Source organism: Ailuropoda melanoleuca, chromosome 10 (assembly GCF_002007445.2).
Source record: "Ailuropoda melanoleuca isolate Jingjing chromosome 10, ASM200744v2, whole genome shotgun sequence".
NCBI classification, from domain to species: Eukaryota; Metazoa; Chordata; class Mammalia; order Carnivora; family Ursidae; genus Ailuropoda; species Ailuropoda melanoleuca.
The window spans coordinates 69,584,585-69,608,695 of NC_048227.1; positions in this window are offsets into that span (position 1 = coordinate 69,584,585).

Consider the following 24,111-nt stretch of genomic DNA (forward strand, 5'->3'; position numbering starts at 1 on the left):
CAGGAAGAATGACTTGGGGTTGAGGCCAGAGGAAAGAAGAGGCATCAAGGATTCTGTTTTAGACTTACTTCGTTCCAGGTGCTTAGTACACAGCCAAGTGTCAGTATCGAATGGTCAAGTAGTGTGAGTGAGTCTGGAGATCTGGGTAGATGTCATGACTTGGGCATATAAAACTAGGTGTGACCAGTCCTATAGAGGGATTTAAAATCAATGGACAAGGAGCAATCATCTAAGTAGAGAATACAGGTAAAGGAGAGGAAAAGGCTCAAGATCTGATATTGATGAAGCAAAACCAAAGCTCAAGAAAAACAAACAAAAAACATTTCTCTCATCCATCTTTTTCTCATGTATTTGTAAATGCATTGGAAACATGCATGAAGATTACAAGCTGAAGTTGTAGCATTGATTCTGGGATGTGTGTGGTATTGGAGATAGTTGAAGGAAAATATTCTCTTTTTACTGTGTGCATTTTTGTATTGTTTGAAGATGCGTGACTTGAATATACTAATCTCGTTTCTTTTGTCATGAAAACAAAACACCTATAAGACATCAGAAGTAATACATGTTCAATATAGACCTGACCTCATGTCTCAAAAGCAGTCACTTAATATTTCAAGATATGGACTTTTCTTTGTGTAAATGTGTTTACGTGTAGAACCTTAAATATTTTATTTTATATTTAGTTGTGGACATTTAATTTTTTTTATTTTTATTATTTCACAAAAATTGTTTTACTTGTGTTATTAATTTCCATTCTATCCTACAGTGATTCCTTTCAACCTCTATGTTTTGATACCATGTATAATTTTAATCCTGTGAACCATACATCTCTGTTCTTTGCAAGCACATAACTTCACTCTTTTAGGAGGCTCAGCTTCAATGGATCAGACTTGAAATTCTTCAGTTTCTACCATCAACTACTATTGGCTATGGCAGTAGACAGCACAGGCCTAACATCTCTGAGAGGAAGGAGGGGGAGATCCGGTATAACACTATGTTGCTATCATCAGGGTAAGGCAGCATGCATCCAGACATCGAAGCCTGAAGGATTTAGGAATATTATATTTCACTACCTGTGGATGGGACTTCCGATGAATTAAGAAGTTGAAAACATTGGTGGGAGTAAAAGTTAAGAAGAAATTTTATGGTGAGAGTGCTAACGGTAGTAAACACGATGCAGAAATGGGAAGTCCCAACTGGAAAGTGGTGTTACTATGGTGCAAGAAAACAAAATATATGAAGTTATCAAAATGATTATGAGTTTAGATTTTGCCAAAGGCTGAGTATAGTTTCAGTTTTTTTCTGATTTACTTTTCATGACCTCTGGAAAAAAAAATTTATCATTTCATAGGTTCTTATAATTATATGTTTAATGGCATTTTCATTTGTCATAACTCAAAATCCAAAGTAGTGGTTTCCATTTTTGTCACCTTGAATTATGAGTGAGTCAAAAATCTCTGAAATAGTACAGGGTGGCAGTGATCATTAAGCAGAACTTGATGACAGTACTTGTCCCTCCCCTCCAAAAAATAGGCTGTGGACTCAGATAAAGCACAGAGTGGAACCTTGGCACCTTTATTAGATAAGGCCACTAATTATAGTGAGGTGGGACACTATTCATTTACATCCTCTGGTACTTCTGAAGAAACGGGAGCAATGATGTGTCAGAAACGATAAAAGGCACTCAGAAACAGGCTGCCTGGTTTCTGTCCGTAGGGAGTACACATCTGTGACCAAGGACATATTAGACTTTCTGGGAAAAAACTCAAGACACAATCTTTATAAAGGAATTTCTTACAATTAGATTCTCTATTTGTATATAAGTAAGACACTGGAGTCTTATTATTTTTTCTCTGATGGAATGTTCTAACTCTTGGAAGGCTAGTTTATAAATTCTTATAAATAAAAAAGAAAAAAAAGATTTGCAAAAGATTACACTGAAAGCAGCAAATCTTTTTGCATGTTAAATGATTTGGCTTTTTGAACAATATCCTAATTTTCATCATACCTGCAAGCATCTGATGATTTAATATGCAACAGCCATCAGCAAAAGTTCCTTTTCTGTAGTCATTTCTTACTCATTACCTCTTGATTACATAACATACTTACCCACAAAGATAGAACTTTTATACTATTATTTGGCTTTTTTTGGGGGGGAGCTTTTTTGGCCTTTTTGGTTTTGACATGCAATATGTGTTTAATGAGTTTCTTTGATGTACCTTTCAATAAAGAAGCTAAATTTTCTTTATCGATTTTGATTCAATTTTTTCTACCAAACTTGCACATCTTAAAATTTAGCACTAAAAAAAAAAAAAAGAACAAAACTTCATCTTTATCACAAACAGCAGATTATTGATTCATATAGGCCATAGAAATGTGGCTGCAGAGCTAGGCTCTTGAAAGTAGTTATACAAAGTCTCTCCAGTGATGTACATGTCACCATGACATATATTTGGTCTAAGTTTAACCCCCTGCCAGTGAAGGAAATTGGGGTAGGGAGTCGGGGAACAAGTTGGGCTCTCCCACAAATGGGAGAAAGGGGTGGTTGGTGTGTGGGTGAAGGAAGTCTATAGCTCTTGCATGAATAATGGGTTTTGAATGTCACAGGCAAAACCATGGTTATTTTTTCAGGACAAGAAATTACTTGCATTTCTGCATTTGTTTCAGATTAAATTTTTTTTAAAATAAATTTTAAGAAAGGCATATGTAATTGTTTGTTAAAACTAGTAGTGTTAATTCTACCGGAAAAATCTCAAGATAATTTTGACTTTGTTTTCTCCTTGGGCAAATTCATGCCTCCCACTCAATCCGAAACTGAGACCTCTTCCTTACAAGTTTTAAATGGGTCTCTTCATGACAGTTCACAGCAAGACGTTAAAGTGCTTGGTGGTGGATCTCTGTGCCAGTAGTCACTCTTGAATGGCCTCATCCAGCTCACTGGGAATCTGCTCTCAGAAGGAAGAGATCCCCACAGTTCGTCTGACATCTCCAATTCCAGCCAGGCTTCAGGGAGAGAGAGAACTTTCTCATCACAAAAAAACTTTGGAAACCCCCCTTTTAGTCTGCTTCCATCTCTTTGAACCTACAAATTTACTCTAACCCATTTGTTAATGATCTTATACAACTGTGTACATTTATTTTATTTAGAGAACTATTTCCCCTGCTTCTTTCAAGTTATTTTTTAGAACTGTCTTCCATACAACCAGGAACAAACAATTTGGCAAGAGGAAATTGTCAAAGACAGTCCAATGATAATGGAAGAATGGAGTTCATATAATTTACATTTGTGCAGGTTTTATTTTTACCTAAAGAAAATACATACATACATACGTGTGTGTGTGTGTGTGTGTGTGTGTGTATTGTTTTTAAGGGTTTTGGTGTGTTGGGTCTGTTTGTTACTTTGTTTTGTTTTCTTTTCCTTTTTAAAGACAAATATATAGAGGAAATCTCTGAGGGATTAAGCAATACACTAGGTATATTTAAGACAGCTAGTTTCTGCATTTGGTTAGTCACTCTGGAGATACAAAAAAAAAGAACAAATCTAATATGTAATAAGACTTTAAGAAGCAGGAATACTACTTATGCAAAAAACTTTAAATTAATTGATAGAATTTAAACCAGCTATAGTTAAGGTATATTTTCATAAAGCTGTCTTAAGAAAAGAAAGGGAGTTATTACCAAGGTCCACAGAAGAAAAAAATTACAGTGAGATTGATGTCCAAAGTCAATAATACCTATAACTTTAACACACTCTGATGTAAGCTTCACTATCAGGTTGTTGAAAAGAAAAAAAAAAACACAACTCAATTTCTGTTTGCAGGACAGTCAGTGGCCTGTAGCAATCTGTAAGGATGAGAAAGAAAAAAAAGGAGGATTAATGTGTCACACTCCCATGCTACCAAACCATGGGACCTGCAAATCCCAAGAATGAGGGAGACTCATACAAGACCACTTGGGATTAGGCATGCAAACTAATGGCCTTACTTTTTGTTCCAACAGGTCCTGTGATTGGGCTTGAAGCCAATACACTTCAGCCAACAGTCTCTCAATTAGGTACAGTCCCAATGCCAAGTTTCTCAGCAAGAGCATGTGAAAGGGCTCCTTTTGACTTTTGATCAAATCCATTTAAAATCTTTGCCTTGGGATCCTGAAAATTGCCATTTAGAAATATGTCTGGAATTCTTCATACCTGGGAACTGATATTAGGTACCTGTTCTTACCGTAGCGATTATGACCAATAATTCACAATACTCTCTAATAAATGGATTCAAAGCAAAATATTGATGTGGACTATGGTGAAAACAGCAAATCCATTTACATTTGCCAACAGTGTTAGACTATCAGCTTTTTAGGGCAGGGAACTTCTCTTATACCTCTTGCAGGTGCAGAGCCCCATGCATAGTAGACACTGAGTGTATTTTTGATTAGATGAATGAATCAAACAGCAGATTGGTTTACTGAACTCACAAACATGCTTCAAACAAATAGGTGGTTCACTGTTTGGAGGACTTTCCTGTAACCTATTTTTCAGTCACCCATGGTGAGACCTGAAATGTTTGTCCTTTTCGAACAGAAGAAGAGCTTTTTGCACTGGGAAATCCAGGCCAATGGCTGTAAGCCTGTTTTTTGAATGCTGTCTAATCCCGCCTGCTTTAGAACGCTCATTTCTGTTGGGATGTGAAGTGTCCCGTCTTGGCCGTGACTGTAGAACTGTAGAAAAGGACTTTTATTTCAGCACTCTTTGTTTTGTTGTTGTTGTTGTTTCTTTTTGGGTTTTTTTTTTTTTCAAGTGTAAGAAAAACAAGGTTGACTAACAGATAGTATTGGATCTTTTGTTTTCAGATCTTGTCTGTCTTTTCTATGGACTTTTTTGATGACAGTAATAAAACAATTCACAATCCATAAGAAGGATTCACACTTGTTCCCTTGAAGAGAGATGCTTCCATGATTTCAACTCCACCAAGGTAGACGCAACAAATGGAGACACTGAACCCAAAAGCAAGAGATTGAAGACAGTCTGTGGCAAATTCTGTGGCCTGTGGCCTGTGCCCAGGATCATCGGCCCATTATGCTGAACTCCCCTACATGGAGCAAAACACATCTTCAGACAAAGGCCCTGAAATCATTTTTTCCCTGATAAGAAATGCAGGAATTCTTGTTTAAAGATTATTTATTTATTTATCTGAGGGGGAGGGGCAGAGGGAGAGGGATAAGCAGACCCCACAGTGAGCAGGGAGTCCTACGCCTCTGCTGGGCTCTATCTCAGGACCCCGGGGTCATGACCTGAGCTGAAGGCAGACATTTAACCGAGTGGTTCAGGTGTCCCCAGAAATGCAGTAATTTGTGAGATATTGAACACTTAAATCTTAATCGTGAAGGCTTTGAGAGGATAAACTGTAAAAATGTACTTTTACAAGCTTAAATAATATTTGCAAACTCAAATGCCTGTAATGACGAAAAAGGTAACAAAACCCTGAAAAGTGGGCTAAGTGTTAGGAAAAGTCTGGGGGGAGTGGTAAGCTTGTGCTTATTTCAAAGTTGTTCAAATTCTTGAATACACACACATACATGCACAGGCTTGAGAGCGAAGCCTGGATCTGCTTCTTGTCATGTGAAATTTTTTAAAAGGTGCAATTTCAAAAGAATGAAGGATTCAGCGCTGTGGAGGCTAATTCCTTCTAACCTTTCCCAATTTACCTAAAGCTCAATTCACTATTGCCATGACCCAATAAGGCCTCAGACTTGACCTTATCCAGTACTCTTTCCTTGAGCTCCCCCTAGAGGCAAAGGTCCTCCACTAACAGGCCCACTGCTGTCACCCACTGTCTTCTCGAAGATGGGATAAATACGCTGGATGGGAAGTGGCACTGGGGTTATTGCTAAGAAAGTAACAACCCAAAGACAACAAGAGCAATATTTATGTGAATTTATTCCTCATGTGTAGTACACTAAATAAACATTTTGGGCGTACTATATGCAAAGAATTGTAACAGGTGTTCTGAAAAATACTGAAATAACCAATAATTTCTCCTTGTCCCTTCAGAAAAACTAAAAGCAAACAAAAAGCAATGTTCTTTCTGCTTTTCTGACACCTTAAAATTCCCTTTAACTCATTTTCCTACTATGCACTTCTTAAGAACGGTGTTCTTCAGAATTCTCCTCAAACGCCCCTCTTTTCTCCATTCCTTTATTTATGTACTCCTATCCATTCTTCTGGTTTCAATCACGACCTATTTCCTAAAGATGTCCATCTTCATATGTCTAGATTGGACTTTTCTTAAGTGACACATTCACACTTTCACTTTCTTACTGGAATTCTTCACTAAAATGTTTCAAAGTCCCTTCAGGGGCGCCTGGGTGGCACAGTGGTTGGGCGTCTGCCTTCGGCTCAGGGCGTGATCCCGGCGTTATGGGTTCGAGCCCCACGTCGGGCTCCTCTGCTGTGAGCCTGCTTCTTCCTCTCCCCCTGCTTGTGTTCCCTCTCTCGCTAGCTGTCTCTATCTCTGTCAAATAAATAAATGGGGTCTTTAAAAAAAAAAAACACACACACAAAACCAAAGTCCCCTCAAATAAAACATACCCAAGGGATAATTCACGGCCATAGTATTTAGTGCCAAATGAGCATTATCAGTGGTAAGTGCTATGAATCTAGAAGGTCACTCTGGGCTGCAGTTGTCTGGGAAAGTCTCATGGTAGAGATAGGCCTGGACAAGACTTTGAACAAAAGGTTGTTCGTGGGCAACAGTGTGAACAATATCAGGAGACTAGGTAGTGATTGGACCAGAAGAACGAATAAGAGTACATCTATCACCATGTCTTCCAATGAAGAGTTTTTCTTCTGTCACCATACTTGTAAGGTCCAAGCTCGGTTTTGACTTCCATCATAATCAGAATAAAAAAGAGAGAGAAAGAAAATTTGCCTCATGATGATCTATTTCTCTGTATCTGCCTTCTTCTCCTTCCACTTGGAGAATTTGGAGATTAAAGACCAGATATGCAGTGAAGGACCCAGCCACATTCCACTCGCAATAGAAATATACACATTTTCTCAAACATCTGTGGATTTCTCTACCCTTGAAAACCACAAAGGGCAATCCTGAAGGCCCATTGAGAGTTGGCTCTTGGCTACCAGGCATTTTCTTTATTCCTTCTGCATCCACTTGAGTGCGTGGATCTGGCCCTGCATTTATCCCAGCCAAGGAGCTGAATGCGGGCTCTGAGGCTCCCGGAGCTGCTCTGCAATTGTGTAAAAGGACTGCCTTCTTTCCGTTCCCTCCCTTGCAGTGGCATTTCCAGCTTCAGTAACTCTTAGCACAAACTGGACTTTGTACAATCCCATCAGGCAAGCTCTTTTGACGCTTACTTCAAAATAAAAAGACGTTTTTCTTCTTTTTATCTTATGCAATGTTGGTGTTAGGAAAGAATGCAGAGAGGCTTTTCTGTTCCCTGAGTAATCATAGTAGTCACTTTTCTTATACAGACTTGTAGATAATTAAGAGCATGATTTTTTTATATATACAACTAGATACACCATTAAAGTCTTAGCTGTGTGGAACTTTGTCATGAGAAAGAAATATCCTTCTTACTGTGATAGCCTCAGGGGTGAAAGAAGTTATACTGCGACAGCTTATAAAAAGAAAAAGCAATGCAGTTGAGAAAATTCAATCAAAAACAATAGGCTCCATTGAAGAGTTTCAATGTCCTGTGGTTTTTTTCTCCCACATCGATAGTTACAAGATTTTGGTAAGTTTTATTTATTTCTTTGTAGCCTTTGAATAGGAAAGTGTCCATTTGCAAGGCAGGTAAATTCCTTTAATGATTTGTCAACCACTGTCATGAAAGAGAGCTTTTATAATTACACCTATTGAAATTACTTGGACAGTATTGTGTATCATGACTTGTTTGCCATAATACTGGCTTTGTTCTTAATTGAAGTGCTATTTGGTGAGTCTCTTTAATGAAAGGCTATGTATTTTTGTTGTTATTGTTGTTGATATTAATTCCAGAAGTCACAAAAAATTCAGCTCAGATGAATGAATAAATAAGCATTTGAAGAAAAAAAGGAAGTTTCCCAATTTTCACTAGTTTATAAGCTAGTACTTATATAGGGAAGTAGTGAAAAATTTTTGTTTTTAAAGACAGAAGAAGACAATAATGCACTTTAATACACTTGGCTTAAGCTTTGGTAGAGTAATCATTTGGCTTTTAGGAATGTATCCTACAGAGATGCATACACTTCCCGCTCCACTGGAACTCAATAGAATGAGGAGCACGCACCCGACTGGAGACTTAGCATGACCTGTTTCAAAGTTCAGGATACAGATATGGTAATAATATGGTCATCTCCACCCCACCCCCAGGCAATCACGTACTCCTCTATGCTTCTTTTTAGAAACAGTAACAGCAATATCTCTCTTTAAGCCCTCTATCCCCCAAAATAAAATTATCCAAGAACTCTAGGAACTCATTCCAAAGGAAGTGGGGGTGAGGTTTTGTCCTGATTTCAATACCAAGTGGAGGAAGGACTCTGACTGATTATTCCTTCTGCTATTGCTTCCCCCCACCCTCCCATACATAATATTGATGTTAAGGACTCAGCATGCACAGCCTGATAGACAGTGCTTGTGAACTCTCGCTGGTGTTCTTGCTGACATATATACATATCGGGTCGTAGAGATGCCCTGTATTATGTGCCAAGGCTATAGTTCATTTTGGTTCATATCACCATGTTTTTGAAAGCATGTAAATGAGGGAAAGAGTGTTCCAGGCATACAGAACCATGTATGTAAAGACCTAAAAATAGGAGAGGTATGGCTGTTCAGATAGAGAAAAATACTGTAAAACTACATAAGTTTTTTTAATAGCAGATAACTCTGGGCTACAAGATTATGGGTGATTTTGTTTCCCTAATACCGTTTTTAACTTTCATAGTTCTCTGCAATGAAATCACATTACCTTACTATTTAAAAACATTTAGGTACTCATGAGAATACAAAATCAGTGACATTTGGAAAAAGTTGTACCGTGGAATAATATTATTTTAAAAAATCATATGGGACAGTACTCAAGCTGAATAATAGAACAGAAGGGAGAAAATTAATTCCGGCGGTGGGGTGGGGCACAGGGGATGGTACCTAAAACAGGAGTCTAGAAATCCCGGTCTCAGGCTTGGTCTGAGTGTTGGCAGATGCTGTAGAGAAGGTTATGCAGATATAAGAAATAATTTAGGGCTGAATTCAAGATGGGAAGTTTTCCAATCTGTTTTTCCTATTGCGTAGGGACTATCCATACCAGATACCTGAGAATTATTCTTAATCCTTCACTTTCCTTTCTCTTACAAAATTTTTGTCTTTGGTCTGCTACAATTTGAACATGGTATGTCCAAGTATAATTCTTTCTTTTTTTGGTATTCATCTACTTGGTGTTCTGAACTTCTTGGATTTATGATTTGGTGTCTGTCATTAATTTTGGAAAATTCTCATTATTATTATTTTCATTCTTATTATTTCTATTCTCTTACTTCTATTGTATTCTAGTTATATATATGTCATATCATCTGAAATTGTTACACTGTTATTTGATGTTCTCTTGTGTTTTTTTCATTCCTTTTCTCTTGCATTCAGTTTGGGAAGTTTCTATTGACTTATCTTTAAGCTCACTGACTCTTTCCTCAACCATATCCAGGTATATCAATGGGTTCATAAAAGGCGTTCTTCGTTTCTGTTACAAAGTTTTTGATTTTTATAACTTCCTTTTGATTTCTTTCTCAGAGTTTCCATCTCTCTGCTTATGTTATGAAGCTGTTCTTATGCTCTTTACTTTTTCTATTGAAGAGCTTTTTCACATAATAACTACAGTTATTTTAAATTCCCTGTCTGATAATTTCAAAGCTTATCTCATACCTGGGTCTGGTGCTGATGCTTGCTTTGTTTCTTCAAACAATTTTTTCTTGCCTTTTAGCATTCCTAATAATTTTTTTGAAATCTATAGTGTATTGGATAACAAGAGTTGAAGTGAATAGTCTCTTAGTTTGAGGTTTTTATCTGCTAGAAGTTGGGTTGGGCTGTGTTTAATATTTGTGGTAGCTGTAGAAGCCAGAGGCTTTGAATTCCTCTAGTGTCCGTGATTTTTGTCTCTCTTGTTGACTTTCGGCTTTCCTAAGAACTCCTCCACAGAGAGAATCTGCATCCTGCAGTTCTTTAACGCATAATCCCCTGCTATTATACTGGAGCCTTGTCAGTGTGATGGTAAGATGCAAAGAGGGAAAGAATTCTTCAATCTTATGAATAAATCTCAGTCTTTGAGTTGGCATGAGTTTCTAGGCTATGACTTTGAGAAATGGTTTTTCACCTTCTTCCTCTCCTTATGTTATACAGAAAGACTAGAGAAGGCAGGAGTTGGAGGAAATGTCCTTTCCACAGGTTGGATAATGTACTGGTAAAGTCTTTTCCTCTGGAAGTAGGACTTTGTTACAGAGAACACTGTGGAGCTCTGCGCCTGTTTCAAATGGCTCCTCCTGGAGCCACAGGGGGATTTAATTAGCTTTTCACAAAAGAAACTGGTGGGATTTCTGGAAGTAGAACCCATGAAAATATGGGTGGTCCCCCTAAGACTGTGCCTCTAAGGAGTGTCTCTCTTTCATGCTACCCACACCCAGCTTCCAGTAATTCATTAAAATTGCCATTTAAGTGTTCCTAGCAGTTTATGGTTCCAGAGACTTCCACCCCAGGTAAATATATCTTAGCTCTGATTTTCTGGATTCTTCTGTCTTGCCAGATTTGGAAGTGGAAGTTTGCCTTTCAACTTCAGTTCTGTGATGGGTCTGAGGAAATTCACTGATTTTTAGTTTGTTCAGTTTTTTTCTTGTTGTAAGGTCAGATGGAACATCTTCCAAATTTTAAACACATTGGAGCTGAAAGCGGAAGTCCTCTCCTTTTCTTTATCCTTTACAACCAATAAATAAAAGATTCCTGGTTTTCTCTTCTGTCTCTTAGATTTGTCCTTCCTTTTTATCCCCACTGCTGCTGCTCTTCTTCAGGCTTCTTTGTCTCCAACTTATATTATTTCAGAAACTTTGTAAATGGTCCATGTGTCCTTAAATCCCCTCAAATTATGGTGAACATACATCCTAGTTTTCCAGGGATAGTTCCTTTTATGCCTATTTTCTGAACGGGATGATCATAGCGCTCCTTTTTCAGTATCCTAGTTGGGCAACAATTATGCGGTCACTCTACCTTGAATCAATCTTGTCTTGGATCCACCTCTGTCCTCAAATGATCTTTTTAAGATTTAAATATGATCATATCCCTCTCCTGTATAAAACTCTTTAAGTCCCCCTCCCCCGCAATCTATAAGGTAAAATCTCAATGCCTTATTATACAAGGCAATCCAAGATCCTCCATGACTTGACTGCTGCCATTTTGGACTAGTTTTTAATCATGTCTTTCTCAACCCCTTAAGTTTGAAGATCTAGCAATATAGAGCTGCTTGGTATTTCTTGAACACAGCATGTTATTTTAAACATTATCACCCTTGCTATGAAACCATCTAAGACCCATTCCTCCCCTTGCCAGCCCTTCTCACCTACTTCCTTCAAATTCAGTTATTATAAATCATTGTTAATTATCAATTATTCAAAGTTGAATATTATTTTAACCACTATGTTGCAGGATTTGTCACACATATACAAGCACTACATTACAAATACTATTACAAACACTAGATTTATGAACCCTTCAAGAGCAGAAAATAGGTCCATATCATTTGAATTCTCAGTGTCTATCATAATAGGTACTCAGTAATGTAGGTGGTACTCAACAGTTAGTTGAGTTGGCTTAGGATACAGGAGAACAATAAGAATTCTAGTTAGTAACAAGGGTACAATCAAGTTAATTTCATGAATTTATGAAGAGTAAGGTTCTCTTAGACCTATGATTTCTCTCAAGAGAAGTTATAATGCTGACTTTCTATAAGTCAAATAATTAGAGATGGAAAGAACAGGGCAATTCGATGATTTAGAAGAAGCCACAGAGATAAATGGGAATAATAGTAATAAAAATTATCCTTTACCTTTTGGCCCAGTTCCAATTTAGAACTCTGGAATTCCTTGTAGTTCCATGTTGGCTTCTGGTGCACATCCCTTTTTCTCTTCCTAATATTAGCCCATTTTTGTAATTTCTGCCCTCACTCTTCACAAACAACCACTTCCTGGCCATCCTTTTGGACCTAGAGTTGTACATGCTAGCAGTATGGTGGGCACTTTTGGAGTATGGCCAGAGGAAGTGGCCTATGCAGGGAACATGATGTTCTGTTGTCCCTAGAACCTGGAGTGTGCTCTGGGAGGGAAAGCACAAGCATTTCACTTGGCCCTATAGATACCTCACCCCACTAAAAAGACAGCTGAAAGAAAGTCCAGTGGGGTCCTCTAATGTTTAGTGCTCATAGTAGGGGCTCCTTTGCTGATGTCTAAGGGTGGTAGTGAAGTGAACATTACATAGAAAATGGTAGGAGATAGCATTGTTCTATCATTAGATAAGCAGTTACTTTTAAAGATTATTTATTTGAGAGAGAGGTAGAGAGTGTGAGCATGGGAGAAGGGGCAGAGGGAGAGAGAGTCTTAAGCAGACTGCACTGAACATAGATGGTAATGTGGGGCTCTAGCTTATGACCCTGAGATCTTGACCTGAGCTGAAACCAAGAGTTGGACACTTAACTGACTGTGCTACCCAGGTATCCCTATAAACAGATTTTTAATAAAAGAAGAGCTGAGAAAATGCTTTGGGGAAGTATAAAGTCTGTACTTAATAGAATGGTGTCCCATAGGACAGAATGGAAAGACATAGACAAAAGCTATGCATGGAAGCAAATATAAATTAGGGAAGAATCTTAGCTCATAATCTCATTTCCTCCATCTCTGCCTCTCCTGGCTCCCCATAACTGGGCATATTGGCTTTCTTACCTTTGGAACAAACCTACTCTCCTTTCTTAAATAGGTCTTTTCCTTGTTTCCCACAGCAGGCTTCGGACTAAGAAATTTCTAGACTCAAGCCCCTCTCCTTCATTAATGATTTATGCAGTCTCCAGCAATTTGGGTGGCAAGGTCTCATTTCCCATAAACCTGAGAAGATTAAGGTGGATTACCAGATTAGTTTCAAGAGAATGAGAGAGTTGGTGGTTAGAAATGCAAAAATAGGAGATATCCAAGTACAAACAGATATATTCAGAAATTCCCATGAAAACTTTGGGCTGGTTTATAGAGCCTGTTTTTGTCAAAAACCTCTCAGTTGCTAGAGACTTTATTGACTCAATATATTGGAAGTCTGAAGGAGAACTTATTTCAGCCATAGCTTGTTTCTCAAATAATGTTATCAGTCATCTATTTTCTTCTACCTATCACAGGCAGAGTTCTCCAGAAGCAGATGCTGAGATGCAGCTCAGAGTGTGAGCTGTTTATTAGGGATCAACCCTTGTGAAGGGGAAGACAGGGGGAGAAGGGAAACTGTGATTCAGGCCCTGCAACAATCACTAATGTGGGCTTACCCAGAAGGGCGTGACTTCAGGAGAGGCATCTTTCTGTGGCTGAGGTAGACTCTGAAGAAGCTGACAGCTGGAGGCCATCTGCTGACCACACTCCTTGCAGCTGGGCAATCAGTCCTTCCTTAAAGAAAGACCTGAGCAGTACATCACCGTGTCTATTCCACCATCTTTGACTCTGCATTCTTTCCTATGTGCCGCACCCATTCTGAAGCATTTCCAAAATCAGGGCAAAGATATTCACCCAAAGCTTCAGACTCATGTTTCACCAGCTTGGCAACTTTATTTTACTTATTTGTATTTTTGAAAGTAGGATTCACACCCAGCATGGACCCCAGTGCAGGGCTTAAACTAATGACCCTGAGATCATGACCTGAGCTGAAATCAAAAGTTGGATGCTTAACTGACTGAGCCACCCAGGCACCCCAACTTTGGCAAATTTAAAGAAAGAATCTCTTACAAAACTTCTAGTTAATGTCCTGAGATTGAATATTATCAGTTTTGGCTTAGGGTCATGAGCTCACTTCTAGAGCCAGGGTGCAAAGTTAGCCTCACCTAAAATGCATGGACTGAGAGTAAGAGTGGAGAGGTTCCCCAAAGACACATCATGGTACTGTTACCAAATAAAGGGGTAAGGGGACTGGAGAACAGAAGTCTGCTACCCTGCTGTAGGCACTGATTCTCATGAACTCGGGAGCCCTTTCTAGAATGGTCTGGAGGTCCCCAAAGAATTGTGTAATTGCACTAATTGTAGGTAGAGCATCTCAAAGTGTGTTGTTAACATTCAGGGACTCTCATTATTTTAAAGACATGACCTTGACTTCGCTATAAAGAAGAGAATCCATAACATTATAGTGCACAGATTATTTAAAATCCTCCTCTCCTTTTCTAGCAATTCTACTAATTTTCTGAAGCACCATTTTCTTTTATTTGTAACAGAGTGGAGAATAACTGCGGTATTCTGGAACATACTGAATGGGAAAGTAGCATAAGAACATGGTAACAAAGAGCCTTTCATGCTGCAAGAGAGAGTATTCCTGTTGGCACAGAGAACCTCCACCACTGGGACTGTTAAACTGCAAATCTGTGAAAAGAAAGATTTTTATGTTCAGAAATACTGGATATATCTAAAATAGTGTCACTTCAGCATGTGTGTGTATGTGTGTAGACACACAATTATGTATATATATATGTATGCATATGTATGTATGAATCTTTTATTTAAAATCTCTTTGGCTGGGTTTATGAAAGTTTGCTCTTCCTTGGAGCGTTGAATCTGTTTGTCTGAAATATAATAAACCAGGGCTTATACTTAGGGGGCACACATCAAGCAGCCATACTATTTATTAAATATTGAAAACTTTTTCTACCAGTTGGGAAGTAGAATAATAGTAAACATGATAAGCACTAAAATCAATTAATGAATTCCAGCATGTGTGGTTTTTCTCAGAAACTGTACACCACTATGATTCCTATATATTTTGTTTGTTTGTTGTTAGTGTGTTTGCATGGGCACTGGATCATAGAATGGGTAGACCTGCTGAAGAGATTCTGTTATTTGTTTCAGGTGTTGAGGAATTTCTTTTGGGTTCAAACATCCTTGTCTGGAAGGAGATTCACACAGACACATTGAGGAGAAACCAGATAAATGAGCATTCAGATACAATTGGGAAACTTTGCGTTAGTGGAAAACTTTCCCCTGAGAAGTACTACCCGTCCCTGAACAATGTGAGAAAGTTTATGAGGAGGGGATCTTCCTGGGATCCCTTTTTAAAGATCCAAAGAATGTGTAAGCAGGAAGTGGCCGTGAGGGCCTCCTCCCCATTGTCTGTGGCCAGTTCTCCCAATGAAGAAACCTCATGTTATCACGCCCTCCCCACCTCCATCCCAGACTGCTCCTGCAGCTCTTCCAAGAACTGGTACTCACTGAGCCTGGCAGCAATTGCCATTTATTTCTATTTTCCTCCTTTTTTAAATATAATTTTTATTTTGTTATATTAGTCACCACAGTACATCCCCAGTTTTTGATGCAATGTTCCATGATTCATTATTTTCGTATAACACCCACTACACCATGCAATATGTGCCTTCTTTAATACCCATCACCGGCCTATCCCAATCCCCCTCTATTTTCCTCTTTTTTCCCTTCCTGCATTTGTGCGGTTTGTTAACTGTGCTTCAACCAGTTGTCTCCACAACATCACCTGTTGTTTCCTGACTGGACTTTGAAAGGAGGAAACCATCTTGCCCTTCTTGGGTGGAACAAAACAGACAACATATGCAGATTCTTAACTCAGGTAACTAGAATTAACCAATAACTACTCACCTTATCCCTTCTTCCTGTCTCTCCTTTGTTTTAACAGGATTTATTATTATTTAGATATGGTAAGGCTAACAGATTAGGATAAATTGCCATTCAAAAGATAGTCCATTGCACACACAGATCCCAAGAGAGGGAATACATGTCATGGCACTGGGGGCCACAAAGGGAAGCACCAGGGTCAGGAGGCAGAGGGAAAGAGAAGAACTGTGGGCAAAAGGCTTTATCATGATTTCCACAGGAAGGAACAGGCAAAGCAGGGAAAGCAGGCTGGGATTGGTTACTTTGAATAATTTCAGTGGACTTTGGAGCGTAGGGGCTGTCCTTAGCTGTCTCACATCTGGCCCTGCGGGGAGTAGGGCTGGTGTGTAGTTGCCCAGAATGAGAGCCTGAGAAGGGAGGTGATAGCAGGTGTAGACTCTGAAATGGTTGGTTTGTATTTGAAAAGCATGCCTCTGGAAGGACCCCTCTTGAGGGGTAGGGGAGCACAGAAAGCCAAGCCAAAGGACTCAGCCACATTATCATGTTGTCTGGAACAAGGTGTGTCTGGCATATGCACATAAAGTGGTTGTTAAACCATCAAATTTACAGAAGCTAGAAACGTGATTAATATACCCTTACCCTCTCATCCTCTTTCCCTCTCACTTTGGCTTGCAAACTCATGTCAAGAGGGTCATGACAGGGCCAGTGCCTTCTGCTATTAGATGGTGGTTGGAGAGAGATAGGTAGAGTTGAAATTGAATGAGGAAGCAGGAAGAATCTCCATTCTCAGTTTCCTCATAGCATCCCCCCGTCACCTTATGGCCTTCACTTTAATGAAGAAGTCTTTGGAAGAATTATATATGTAAAATCTCAGCATCATTTAAGAAAGGAGCATCATTTAACTAGTGATAGCTCTATCAATCAAAGATTACATCAATGATTTTATTTTTTATTATTTTATTTATTATTATTTATTATTTTATTATTTTTTATACTCCTCTGAAGTATATATTCCTAGCCCAGTCCCTCACCCAACTGTACACACAAAAATATATCTATCTAGGAGATATTTGAACATAAAGCAGTGTTTTTTAAAGTTTATCAAAATCACTTGGGGAGCAATATTGACTTAAAGCAGAAAACACTATGTCCTCTTCCCAACTGGGAAACTTGGTATTAAGCAATATCCCTTACAGACTGACCTTGGTCATAGGGCTCTAGCATTGATCACACTTACTAATATAACCCCGATCATGGCTAGTACTAGCCACTGAGCTACCACAATGTTCTCCAGGTCAAAAATGTTCCCGAATATTCCTGATGATAAAGGTCCCATGGCTGGGTTTTTATCTTAAGGCTCATCAGCCTTCTGTCTTTCCATGCCCCACTCACCCACATTCTGCATGCCCAGTCACTGGACATCTGTCTTGACCTATATTTTAAAGTTTTTGTGATGGTATCCTGCCTTGTTATTTAGACCTGCTGAAGGATTTCAGGAAGTATGGAAGTCCAGCCTTGGTACATAAAGGATTTCCTAGATGGTAATGACAAGCCTGTTTATACTGCCAAGTGTTTCCTTCTGCTGTTACTGGCTGAGTATGCCCCCCACCAACCCACAATTCAGCACTAATGGATGAGTTCACTCTTAATTCTTGGCCTTTCTGTGAAATTAAATCTTGTTTTGAGTAGTTGGCCATGTCTAAATAATGAATGATTATTATGTCTAGATCATGTAGCTGGAATATATTAGGCTTCCCATCTACATTTGCTCTCCTCTCACACCTACATGTTAAACACATTGGCTCATTTTGTAGCTATTTAGATTGAGGGCATTACTCTCCCTGTCATATTTGGAAGAATCATACCTCCTTCTGTCTACAACTCATTTTCCCTCAAGCTTTGAATTCTCCCCGCTTCTTGCTTCTCAGAACTCCCACATGTGATTATTTGATAAATGTCTGCCACCCACACTCAACTGTAATTTCTAGAGGTCAGTGATCTTATTCTATTTATTTTTCCCATTGCATCCCTAACACCTGGCAGAGTGCCTGGTACTCAGTAAGTGCTCAATAAATATCTGTTGAATAAATGAATAAAAATGCTAAGACCCTTGAAATTATGGGACTGTGTAATGTAAACTGCATCTTAGAATCTACTATTATGTTACTCAGACTGTGCAATATATTTAAATGATAAATGAAGATGTTCTTGGAGAAATATATAATGAAATTAATGTTAATTTAGAATCTATGGGTTTCAGAAGATTTATGTTTCATTTCAGAGAAAAGCATTCTGCATAAAGGTTTAGACCTACATATTAGAGGACATACCCCTAAATAAAAGTTAAGATCAGCTCTCTTTATATAGAGCATTCCCAAGGTCATTTTTATAGTCAACACCCATTTTTTATAAAGAAACTGTTTGATAGCTTCCTCCTTTTAATGTTGGCAGAAAACAGAATCAGATTGACCAAAGGACTTAACACAGTTTCTAACCATTGCACAGGCCAACAGAAAGCTCCTTCTGGGTGCATTTTTGGGTTAGTCCACATCTCCCTCATTTACTGTGGAATGCAACTGGTATTTCCTGCTTCCACAAAGAAACTGAAACCCCAATTGATATATCAAGGACTCAGAAGGACAGGGTTGTTTTCTCTCTCTTCATCGATAAAACAAGGAATCCTCTCCTCTCCCCACCAAAAAATCCCAAGACAGAACTGTGGGACTAACAACTTCAGCCCCAGTTCTGTTTGTTCTATAACAGTACTGTCCAGCAGAAATTTAATGCCAGCCATAAATTTAATTTTAAATTTTGTAGTAGTCACATTAAAAACAGGTGAGAGTAATGCATGAAAATAATTTTAGTTACATATTTTATTTAACTTAAAATACCAAAAGCAAATCATTTCAATATATACTTAATGTGAAAATTATTAATGAGGTATTTTACGTTCTTTTTCTGCACTGTCTTTGCAATCTGATGTGTACTTTACGCTTATTGTATGTCTCAGCTCAGACCAGCCACCATTTAAAAGCTTAAAGCCTCATGTGGCTGATGGTTACACATTGGGCAGCATTGTTCTAGAATGTGCTTTTGTGCCATCATTTCTCATACAGTGAGAAAATAATGTCCCCATTCATCTTCACTGCAGCCACTGGCACTCTTGTGAGACAAGACAACCTGTTGCAACTTCTGAGAAGTTCTAAGTAGATTCAGTAAGGAAGATCTGTCCAAATGTTTCCGTTGTCTCCGGGCCCTGTTTACCAAGGCAGCAGTTGCTTGTTTAAGCTCAGCTGGGCTGATGCTGTTCTTGTTAAAGCTGTCATTATATGTCCCTATCCAGGCTGCAAGGTGGCTCATGGAAGGACTCTTTTCCTCTTGGTGTTAAGCATGGCGGAGGGTGATCAAGCCAAAGCTGACCCAGCATCTCAGTGCTGCGGCCCATTTTAGATGCACTCATATTTGTTTTTTTTCTTTCTGTTTTTCTTACTCTGGATAACTCTGAAGATCAGGTAGAATATTTCCAGGCCAAGTACCTATAGATACTAATACCTAGAATGATATTCTTAATGAAGGTTTTAATACAGAAACTAACGAATTTGTGGAGAATTAGTGAACCAGCCTACACAGTCATGTGAATTGCATGTTTTCTTATGTTGTAATATCATGAACCATAAAGATTACATGATGATTCTGATCATTTCCAGATCATCTTTATCAGGAGCGGCTGATGATAAACCTTAACATAAGATGATTTTCTTGATTTTTAAACTGTGTTTCTTCCACCTTATTCTTCTGCAGAGCCTGCTGCAGGGGGTAAGGCAAGCAGCGAGCGTGGATGGAGGGTGGCAGGCAGCAGAACTCTGGGGTCTGTCTCTGTCTGCGGCCACAGCAGCTCTGTTTGTTTTTCTTTTAATGCTTCTGGGCAAGATCGAGTATGGATAAGTGGTTTCTGTGCCAAATTTTTAGAAAACCACCCACCTAAGGGAATTGTCTCTGTTTTGATTCAGTCTGAATTTTTTTCTGGGCTCCCCATATTGGATTTTTATCCTGCCGTCTGTGCTGGGATGTCCACTTTTTCCTTCGGGCCTTTATTACTAAGCATTTGGTATTTTCTTGTGCAATTGCTCAAAGAAAAGCCTTAAGTATGACATCTTTTAAGCTCATTTTTATTGTTTCCTGTTTCTTAAAGTAATTCATGCTTATTGTGGGAAAATGAAAAAGAAAACTAGATAGAATAAAGGAGAAAATAAAAATCCATAATTGCATCACACAGAGATAAATAGTGCTAACATTTTGATATATTTCCTTCTGAATTCTAATGTGTATATTTTTAAATTAAATTGGAATCATATTTTGTACTGTTTTTTTATTTTCTCAATTACCATCATATTGTAATGGTGTTTCTGTTTTATTAAAGCATAATTATTCTTAGCTTTTTAGTTCTTAATCCTGTGTATGTCTCATAATTTACTTAGCCATCCCTCTATTATTGGAAATGTTGACCATTCCTGATTTTCCTTTATTAAAAATGATGCTTCAACTATCATTTTTGTACAAAAATGGTGCTTCAGGGGCACCTGGGTGGCTCAGTTGTTAAGCGTCTGCCTTTGGCTCAGGGCGTGATCCCAGTGTTATGGGATCGAGCCCCGCATCAGGCTCCTCTGCTGGGAGCCTGCTTCTTCCTCTCCTACTCCCCCTGCTTGTGCTCCCTCTCTCTCTGGCTGTCTCTCTCTCTGTCAAATAAATAAAAACAAAATCTTTAAAAAAAAATGGTGCTTCAGTGAACATCGCACACATATTTAACCACTTCTCTAAACTTATTTTCTAGGAATGGAATTGCTAAGTAAATAAACTTTCTAATGCTTATCCTATATATGGCCCAAACACTGCCCTCTAGTATCAAAATACACCCCCAGTGTATGTGAATGATGATCTAACCTCACCCTTCCTCATTTTGAGTTCAGTGTTTCAAGAGTCTTTCAATTTGTTTTTTTTTAAATATAATTTTGTTTTTATTTGTTTTTATCTTATTTTAATTAATAGCTTGGTCAGGATATTTGTATTACATTGTATGGAGAGATAGATATATTCCTTTGACCATTTTCTTCTTAGATATTAATAATTTTAGTAATTAATAATTTTAAAAAGAGCATTTTATATATTAAGGCTATCAAATCTTGGCGCATTATATTCATTGTAAATACAAATGCCCATTTTGTCTTTACCATTTAATTTTGTTTATTTATTTATTTATTTGTTTGTTTGATAGCCTAGGTTTGGTCCTAAGCACTCTTTGAGCTCTATTTACTCTGTCACTCTAAGCAGGTTCACCCACACATGTGGCTGCAATTACTACCTATTACACCGATGACTCACAGACTTACCTTTCCAGCCCAGGGAGCCTGAGAAAGAGAGGGACTACCTTGAAAATATTTGTTGGTATGTTTTTTTATCTAACAGAGTGAAGAGTGAATTGATGAGAAGGAGGCCCATAGTTTTAAATGACACTGTGTCAGCTTGAACTAAAAGAGAGAAAAACTAAATAAAATTAAGAGAGAGCTTTGGAACTTCTGAACATATACATATATATACATACATGCATCCTATTAGTTCTGTTTCTCTGGAGAACCCTTACTAATATAGGGGGGTATATAGCTTGTGTTTCTGCTTCATAGAACTTTAATTAAGAGGAAGTATGTTCTTGAAGTTGTACCCAGGGATGTGTACTTGAGAAGACTCCTTTACATCTGCATCTAATTTAGAGGATTTAGGTCTTGAGACTAAACCTGATGCCATCATGCAAAAAGACTTGTCAAGAGTCTTGGAAGGTGGTGAATGTATTTTGCATGTGGAAAGAATATAAATAATATGGGGCCATATATTATTTGGCACTCTTTCCGTGATGAGGTAGATCTATGTTTCTTCCCCTTGAATTTGGATGGACTTGTGATTTGCTTATAACCAATGGAAGGTGGCAGAAAGGTGATGAAGCTTCCACCTTGTCTACTAGAAGGTTCTCCTTGGAGCTCATGTCATCTTTTAAGGAGTCTGACTGCAATGAAGCTAGTATGCTGTGGGGAAGCTTAGCCAATTGGTAAGACCAATACACAAACACTCTGGCCAACGGCTCCTGATGAGCCCCAGCTGACCGCATAACATCAGACATACTGAATGCAGAGATCTCTAGAAGATTGCAGACTTCAACTAAAGAGTCAATTCCAGCTTCAAAGTCTTTCCACTAGAGGCCCCAGATGTTGTAGAGCAATGACAAGCCATCCTTGTTGTGCCTCATGTGAATTACTGACCCACAAAATCTATGCACAAAAGAAAATATTTTTCATGTCCCTTAAATTTTAGGGTTGTTTGACAGCAATATTAAATGGACCCTTCATGCTCAACATGCCTAAAACCAAACAACATGATCTCAGTTTCTCAACTATCAAAAGGCCTTGTCAATTTCACTACCTACATTTCTTCCTTCAATTTTTTTCCAACTTCACTGCAACAACCTACATTCATACTATAATACTTTCTTACCTACATTATTAGTGTCATCCTAACTAATCTTCCATTTTTCCCGCTGAAGCCAGATCATTCTTTTCAGGATATAACCTGATTATATTTCCCACCTCACATTCCTCATCCCACCTCCCATATAACTCTCCTTTCCTATTATTTATAAGGTAAAACAAATATTTTTAACTTGTCTTATAATGCCTTGCATGGCTACCACCTATTTCTCCAGCCTCATCTACTTGCATACTCTGATACTTGATCTCTGCATTCCAAATAGCCTCATCTTTCCTAACTCCCATGATTAGATTTATAAAAAAATATTTAATTAATCTATTAATTTTTTTCTATTTTTCAATTAGATTGCTTCATTATTCTTAATGCTCAAATGTATCATGTCCACCTGCTCCTTCCTTTCCTTCACCAAAAATGTTGTTTATTTTTCACAGAAGGCCAGGACAGGGAAATTGCCTCAGTATATGGCATGATGGTGCTTAGACTCCAGCCTCTAAGGGAATCTGGCTATGGTCCAGTAATTGAGGGCCTTGGTCTAGGGATAAATGTCCACCAAGTCAGGATCTTCCCAGTGTGGGACAAGTGGAAAAAGAGAGAAGGACCAGGGGAGGGAAGATGGATTGTGTTAGCTTGTACTTACCAGGAGTGACCTCTGCCTTGCCTGTCCACCCAATCACAGTGTTTGTATGTCGTGAGCTGAGGAGACAACCCTTAAGCCCAGAATCTCTGGGGTGAAGGTTGTTCAAGATCGTAAAAGAAAAAGTGAGGAAAATAATCTCTGCAGCTCAGGTCTCTCCCAGGCAACAGTAAGACCCAGACATCCCCTGGTCCTCAAACTTGAGAGGCAGAAATGAGGTCTGAGACTCAGCCCCTGCTGACTCCTCACTAACGCAATAATATGTAAGTATGATCAATAAATCTTTTGAAGGAGCCAAAACAAACAAATAAAACACAGTGGGCCATAGTAAGAGCAAAGGAAGGGCTGATGATACTCTTGTGAACTACTCCCAGTTCACCATCATACCTCCTCCTCACTTTTCAGATATCAGCTCAATCATTGCTTCCCCAAGAAGGCCTTTCCTGAGCCCACAATTTAGATCAAATCTCCACATTTTATGCTATCATAGCACCATGCACCTCCTTGTACTCTCCTATCATAATTTTAATTTTACGTTTCTTCTATAGTTCTTTAATTCACATTTGATACTTCTTCCCCTGACTTTCCTACACACGCTAGATTATAAACTCTATGAAGGCAGGGCTTTATCTGCTTTTGCTTATCTTTTTATTTCTAGTGCCTGGCAATCAGTAAGGACTCAAATACCTATTGAATATACGAATGCAGACATAAAAATGTATATAACAAGCATATAGATCTTCTGTTAATTTATTTGATCACTTTAATGCTTAGAGAATCATGGCAGTTAGATATTCACTTACATGCTCTCCTATTGTTGTATATGCATACACATGTAATCATTTATACATACACACATTTAACCCATTTAAATGTATGGTGGTGTTTGTAAGCTTAAGATGTAACTCTGTTTATTTATTTTTTCTGTTATTCCTTGAAACATCATTTGTGGAAAAATCTATTTCTTGCTCTTGAGATTCTTCCTTGAATTAAAATAATATATGATAATTCCCTTCTAACTGATAATGACCTCCAGTTGCAAATTGGTTTGAGCTATTAATAGCTTTACCCATAGCTTGGTCTCTCCTTGACCATCTTTCTAGGTTTT